The sequence below is a fragment of the Halyomorpha halys genome, unplaced genomic scaffold, assembly GCF_000696795.3.
Source record: "Halyomorpha halys isolate HHAL.00 unplaced genomic scaffold, Hhal_1.1 Scaffold199.1, whole genome shotgun sequence".
NCBI lineage: Eukaryota > Metazoa > Arthropoda > Insecta > Hemiptera > Pentatomidae > Halyomorpha > Halyomorpha halys.
The window spans coordinates 1,242,163-1,250,503 of record NW_027112578.1 but is presented as its reverse complement, the minus strand read 5'-3'; positions in this window follow the sequence as shown (position 1 = coordinate 1,250,503).

Below are 8,341 nucleotides of genomic sequence, written 5' to 3'. Positions count from 1 at the left end.
GGTCAAACTCAGAATTAAAAAAGCCGTTACAACAATGACTAAGTGTTTTTTTTAACAATCTTTTCAAAATAATGTAAGAATTGCAGTGGATGCTCCTTGGTTTGTAAGAAAAAGCCAATTGAATTCGGAATTGCAAATGGATTCAACGAGGATTACATCAAAAAACGATTCATGAAGTTCCACTTCCAGTTACCGACAGTTAAAGGAGCAGTGACCTACAACTTGGGAACCCAATTACAACCCGTAGACTGAAGCCCAGGCTGCTGCAGGACATCATGTTATAAGTTCTATATTGTTATTTTAATATTGTAACAATGTTATCATCACTCGAATTTTTTTTCTCTTTATCTTTTTCTTAAATTAACTTTTTTTCCCATTAGAAGTAGATTATTTATTTTGAATTCATAAATGTCATTATTTTTGTTATTAACTTTGCTTTTTATCTTTTTATCCAATCCTTACAATCCAAAATCCTCCGTAAAATCCTAAATGCTCCCTACTTTGTCACAAATAAAATCATCCACAAAGACCTTAATGTCCCATTTGTAACCGATCTAGCCCGAACCAGATATCAATCCTTCCATTACCAACTTCCTAACCACTCGAACCCATTAGTTTCTAATCTTGCTTCCTCTTTTATTCTGGACAATCCTCCGAGGCGTCTGAAAAGAATATGGCCTCGAGACCTTATATTGTAAAAATGTTTTTAGAGTGCTACCACTGGGTAGTTTCTCTACATGCTTGTACCATACCATTATGATTTCATCAAAATCACTTGATGTATTTATGTACAGTTGTAAATATCAATAAATAAATTAAAAAAAAAAAAAGTTTGTCTTTTATAAAGAATTATTAATATCTATTTATTTTATCTTAATTTTTTTTATAACGTTGTATATAGTAAGAGGTGTCTTTTGTATGAAGCTATACCCCTTCCCCCATAATCAATTGTAAAAAAAAAATGTACCTCTTACATTAACCATGTAAGGCCGATAAATAAAAAAACAGTATACTATTATAAGTTATTGAAAGTATCTGTCCAAAGTTATAATCATAAAACAAACTCTAATCATTTGAAAACAGTAAAAAATATTTAATATAACCTTCTTATGATAGGTCACATCAACTCCGCTAGGAGCGCTTGAATACAGAGTTAGCATAGTTACCTTAATTATGAATATAATTTACATATACCTATGGATAAAATAAAAAGAGGATGGATACAAGAAATATTAAATGGTGAAGAAAATAATAATGATTAGCTGCTATGTTCAGGAAAGCATTAAGACATCGCATTCCTTTCATTTTTTTTATGTACTCCAAGTACACTTATAATGAACTAAGCACTCAAAAAAAGTAACCGAGAAAATTGCCAGCAGTCCTGAATTAGTTTTATATGTTTTTATACTTTTCTTTTCACATTTCTAACTCCATCTTATTTGAAAATAATTAGCTAGCACCCGGGTAAATTAATTAACAAGAAATACATCGGGCGCCAAATTTTCCAGTTTTTTTATTTGGCAAAAACTTGAGCGGAGATGAAAGAAAACAGACCGTACTTTTTTTGGACACCCCTTGATAGCAGTTCTTACCTCTTTATTTTACTTTTTCTTCTTTTCTTTGAAAGGATAAAAAGAAAAAGAGAGAACAAGAAATGAAGTTGCGGAGATTAACAGGATAATTAGCTATAATAATAATAGTTACTGAATCGATTGGCATGGTACCACACGAGTACAATCGATCAGGCTATGAATATACATATAAAGTCTCTTTTTTTCACTTAATATTAATTAATTATATTAATGTTAACTCCTAAATAGTAAGTTATCAAGAGAGATAGATAAAAATTAGCTACGGATGAAACTAATAAATAAAATTGCCATGGAAACGACACTTATTCAAGAATGGACCATTAATAAATAAATATCGTAGTCATGACAATATTAGCTATTAGTTTTAACTGTAAATATATTTTATTCAACTCTGAGTAAAGTATAGAAGTTTATGTAGTCGACTACATTGAATAAAAATGTTATACTTTTATTAGCTTAATAAGTTTGTAAAATAGATTTATTTTAACTCTGAGATATTTATTTACAAAAAAAAACATGTGTTTGTAAACAAAAGCGGTGCGATCTTTTGACGGGAAAGGAAAGGAAATCCCAGATTTCTACAGTACATCATTTATCCATAGAAAGTGAATACTCAAATATTCTCATTTGTACAGATTCAATGTCTGCACTTCAGAGTCTATCAAACTTCAGTCAAAGCGGACCTACGATAGACAAAATTCACAACTATATAGACTTGCTAAAATATCTTTAAAAAAGTGTATCCATTCTCTGGACTCTAGGGCATTCAGGAATACCTGGATATGAGGCAGCGGATAAAGCGGTTGAAGAGGCTGCTACAATGAACCACCACTCCAAATTTACGATTCGAAAGATCTAAAGGCATTTTTAAAGAACAGAATCGGAAAAAGTTGGGATTCAATGTGGTCTGACGTACCACTCACAAATAAACTAAGAAATGTTTAAAAAAAAACACACAAAAGTGTACAAGTGCCATAAGAGGAAACAGAAGAGAAGAAGTGGTTGTTGCAAGAGTAAGAATAGGACATTCCAAATTAACACACCTCCACTTAATCACAAAAGAGGACCAACCTATATGCCAAACCTGTCAGTCCCCATTATCGATAAAGAATGCTCATCATTTCGTCAAGCCTTTGAAAATAATAAAATTCCTCGTACAAGAGAATTGGCCCTTAAAGACTCAGCAGAATCCATAGACAAAATAATAAAATTTCTGAAAGAAACTCAACTTTATACTAAAATATAATCCACCAATATTGACCAGTGTTATAATAATTGTCTACATTCAACTATCATATGTCGAAGACAAGAAGATAAATAAAGTAAAAAGGGTGTAATAACCTAGATGTTGATCGCCCTGAATAAAAATCTAATCTAATCCCCGACGGCATTATTTTGCAGTTTTAGTTTTCCAAGCGCATATTCTTCTTGGCAAGAGGAAATTCTTTCACTCTCAGTTCAGGTAACATGCTGTGTATTATAAATTAGTTATGACTCCAACTAAAGATTTTGAGGTACTTTCCAAACCCTTATAAATTTTAATTTTAATTTTATTATATTATATAAATATAATATAATATAAATATATTGTTGATCTGCACTAGTTCCTTCATTCTAATGTATGACTGAGTTTATATAATTAAATAGTGTTGGTGGTGTGTTGGGGCACACCCTATTTTATTGACTACACTTTTTTTTTTCAGAACCCCTTTTAATCTGAAACATATTAATGTATACATATATACATATGGAGTATAAAGGTCAGATTTACTCCTTTTACTGTTAGTACAAGAGCCGGGGGAAAAAAGGCAGTTACCTCACCCTAATTTTTGATTACTTAAATGAAAACTATGTATAATTATACTAGTCAAAACTGATGAGTCTGTCAAGTATAGGTAGGGGGAATAAAAAATGACGGCTGTTTCAAAACCTTAAAGAAACATTAATTTTTCATTCGGAGCTCTATATCTTAAAAACTACCAACATCACTAGAAAATCTAAGAGAACGCTATTTAAAGAAGAGTACATTTATTGAAATATTAGCCATAAAAGAGCTATTTACGTCCAATAGTTCTGGAGATATAGCTTTTTAAAAAGCAAAATTTCTTTAAAATCTTCTGAAAGATTAGTAGTTAGCTTATTTATTTTGAAAATATCTATATCTCAGGAACTATAAGACGTACATATGTCTATTAGCACTCAGATTAAAGCTAGTTAAATGGATAAAAAAATTAAATTGTATTTTAAATTAGTAAATTACTTTCTTAAACAAGTATCAGAAAATTGATTTTTTAGGTACCGCATCTACGGAATACTGCTATCAAAATTTCGGTCTGAAAATTTAGTTTCGTCTCGATCCTATATCTCGAAAATTTATTAAGTGATTTAAAAAATAATAAACAATTTAGAAATATATTTTACTTATCTACCTATACCTCACTAGAATGCACCTGAAACAGTGTATAAACATAGTATGCATTTCACACCAATTCTTATCCCTTAGACTACGAGTATGTAAGTCGTTCGCGACATCCTTTTGATTTAAAAATTAGATGTTATATACTGAAAAGATGGCCATACCTGTTCTATATACTATTTCAAAGCTAGTAGGATAAGGATAATCTATGAAATATGTCGAACATAAAATAAAAACAATTTTTTTTTGTCAGATGCGCCACTATTCAATCAAAAGAGCGATATATAACTATATCTGGAACCTACACGGCAGGCGAATCAGTTCATACCATGATTTCTTAAAAGTTCCTAAGTCATAAATCATCGTGATTTGTTTCACGGTGAATTTTAGGATTCAGTGAAGTAAGCTAGAGAAAGGAGAAAAGAACACCAAATGGAATGAATGAATGAAGAGGCTGAAAGCAAGGAGCAACTGAAGAGGAAGCGGAGGAATGGAAGAATAATTTGCAGTCAGAGCCCTGTTCAGAAAACTTTTATATCTGAAGATATTCCTTTTAAAAATAAATAGGTAGATTTAAAATCCTGTTTAGCAAGAAAGCTCGCCCATTAATAAAATATTCAATCCAGAAAAGATTTTGTTTTAAAACATAAAATTAAGTTAAACATTTTTCGACCTTAAAGATAGATATTTTTTTCCCCCTTTCCGAATATTTTATTATTTTTTAATTATTTACTCTACAAATCGATATTGCCGGGTCCTTCAGGATACTTCTTGTAAAGGTAAAGAAAGAAAATCACTAAATATTTATAAGATAAATATAATTTTTTTCTAACTAAATCTATAAATATTAAGCTAATGATATGTATATATAGTTACGAAATTTTAAAATAAACTACAAATATTTACTATTTTTTTTTATTTTTTATTATTTTCAAGCTTTTTCAATTCTTACGAAAATATATAAAATTAATTTTTTTGACAAAAATCCAGAGTACTCCCTCGGTATTTTATTGTGCCTGCAGTTTACTTTGAGAACGAGTTTGGGATTTCATGCACCACTGGGTTACCCCAGGGCCTAGAGGGGTGGGGTGGGTCTCACTCACTCTCAAACTGCCCCTGCATCGATAATTCAACCCCAATCTGGAACACCTCAAAATCAGGTTTATCAAAATTGTGCCAGTAGCATACTCATTGTATTAGTAGTTTCCTGATAATCCTTTTCAAAATAGATGATAACTTGAATATCGGAATTATTTATTACAGTTTTGTTACAGTTATAGGTTTCAATTAATATTACTTCATGGTCTAATTTTGGAATATGTTATTGCACTTTGATAATACATTCCTGTACTTATTCTCCAAATGAGCATTTCAATTGACAAATTGACTGACTCCTAGTTCAACAGTTCTCAGAAAAGTAATTTTGGTATTATTTCTCAAATTTTGACATTTTTCTTTTGCTGACGTATTGCAGGAATATAAAAAATAAAAATTATGGAGATGGTCACGGTTGCGGTTTAAAGAGAAACAAAAATAGTAAACAAATATTTATTTTCCGACGTTTCACCCCACTCTGTAGAGGCTCTTCAGGGCTGTTTCAGTTGAGGTCAATTCGAAACTGGTTCAGCTTTCTCATTTGGCCGCAACCCTGAACATCTTCTCCGTAATTTGAAATTATACGGTATACTATTTATATATAGAAAAATATAACAGTTTACTAGAATTAATATTCTCCTCTTGTCCATTTATTCGAAGCAATATTGAAAATACTAGTCATCCAGTCAATTGAAAGTCCTACATATGAGACTTATTAAGTGAAATTAATAAACTAACTACTTAAAAATCTACCGCTTTCACTATCGCAAGTACTTCCCCTTACTATATATTCTATATGGAGGTAAGTGACATTAAACACTATAGCAACGTTGAATCATTGTTAAGACTGTTGAATCAGGAAAAAGGGGAGTTATTTCACACCGATTTTCGATTACCTAATTGAAAACTAGGTTTATACCTAGTAATTATTTACTAATCAAAATTGATGAGTCTGCCAAGTATAGGTAGGGTGAATAAAAAATGGCGGATGTTTCAAAACGTTAAAAATAATTAATTTTTTATTCGAAGCTCTATATCTTTACAAGTACCAACAACAATAGACAATCTAAGAGAACGTCATTTAAAGAAGAGTAAATTTGCTGAAATATTAGCCCTAATAGAGCTATTTACGTCCAATAGTTCCCGAGATACAGCCTTTTAAAAAGAAACATTTTATAAAAATATTTATATATAGTTCTCGAGATATATCTTATTTTGAGAATTCTATATCTCAGAAGCTATCTGACGAACAGATATCTATAAGAACTCAAATCTAAACTAGTTTAATGAGATATAAAGTAGTTTATGACCTTTACCTTCGGAGGAATAGTAGTTTTCATGATAGTTGTTAAAATATATTGATTTATAGTTGTTCGTATACATTAAACTATACTTTACTACATTAAACTAGCTTTAATTTGATTGCTAATAGACATCTCTACGTCACAAAGTTCCTGAGATATAGATTCCTCAAAATAAATTAACTAACTACTGATATTTCAGTACATTTTTCTGTCTCTTCATTTTCATTTGATTTTATTCTTTTCTCTATTCATCTCTTAATTTGTACCTTCTTTAATACTTCTTCTCTTATTTTATCTTTATCTTTCTGTTACTATTACCGTTTTCATTCATTGTTTAACCCTTTAATTTTTCTTATTAACTTTTACGTTTCACTGTATACCCCTATTATTTTCCACTATTTTTGTTTCCTTTTTAACTATGTCAAGCGTTTATATCTTTTTTAGCCCTGCAACGTGGGACGAAACGTTGGCTCAATTAAAATAGTTATTACTATTTTAGTTTTATTTGACCGCACTCGGACCATATTCCATTCATTCATACACAAGGTCAATCAACAATCTTCTAGTATGGACTTAAATACTTATCAGAACAGATTAATGCGTTCAAGAGATTTTGAGCTGCATTAGTGCAGTTAAAATGAACATATCGGAACTATAATAAGAATTTTACCGAAGTTTTAATTAACAAACAAATAAACTAAATTTCTCATCTTGTAATTTCAATTGTATTTGTATTTCTATTGTATGAACATGCCAATTGTAATCTAATTTGTAAATCAAGTGTAAATGGCCCGAGTGGTCGAAACACTTAAATTAATATAAAAAAAAAAAAAAAAAAAAAAACGAACAAATAACTTCAAAATAGTATAATATTTAACATAACCTGAACTCATACGCATATCTTGATGAACTTTTTTGTTTTGGTTTTAGACATCTTCATGTTATTACAGTGCAGTTGCAACACCAATAATAATAAAATGGAGTAATAAACAATTACTACTAACCAATTAGTAGTAAATGAATATTGAAGACCAATGCAATCACATTAATTGAACCGAGACAGGAGAAACTAGAATCAACCTCCTGGTGGAAACCAATCAGCTAATTTCTTATTAATCTAATTAATATGATAATAATAAAATAATTATTTAAGGAGATGTTATATAATTATAATATTTATTTTTTCTGATAGTAAAATTCAGTCCTTATATAAAGAAATATTTCAAAAATTATATACCAATAAATATGTTTTCTTAGATATGAAAATTAAAATGAATGCAACCTCAAGGGATGGAAATTGTATGAATAGTTTCAGAAGAAGTTTATAATTATGTTTCATTTTCTATATCAAGTTTCATAAATCTACAGGATTTATAAAGTAATTTTTAAACAATTTAATTCAAAATTGAAAGTAATTAATTATTATTTTCTTTTTTAAAGCTGTATCATGTTTGGGAGTGAGCTCCATGTTCAAATGTTGTATCTAATTTTTTTTTACAATTTTCATATTTTTATTTAAAATTGTTTAAGAATTCTTCCAAGAATGGTTACAAAACTATTATCAATACCTCCATGACAGAACTTTATTTAAAGAATATTTGTTCGTGTGTGACGGTAAGATAACTTATAAGCAGTATAAAGGGACTATGCTGGCAGAAAGAGTAAAGCCAAAAACACGTGCCATAAAATGGATCTGATCTTGCTTTCAGTGGAAAACCAATGAAGAATTATATCGAATATACCTACACTGAAGTTTCAATGCTTCAAAACTCTGTATTAACCCTTTGATTGCATCCCAAACTCTCCAGTCCCATAACACAACCCTCGAAGAATGGTGTCGAAATTGGAGGATAAAAATAAATCCCAACAAATCCCATCAAATCACATTTACTCTTCGTCGTAAACCTGCCGACTGCCCTACAGTATACTTTAAT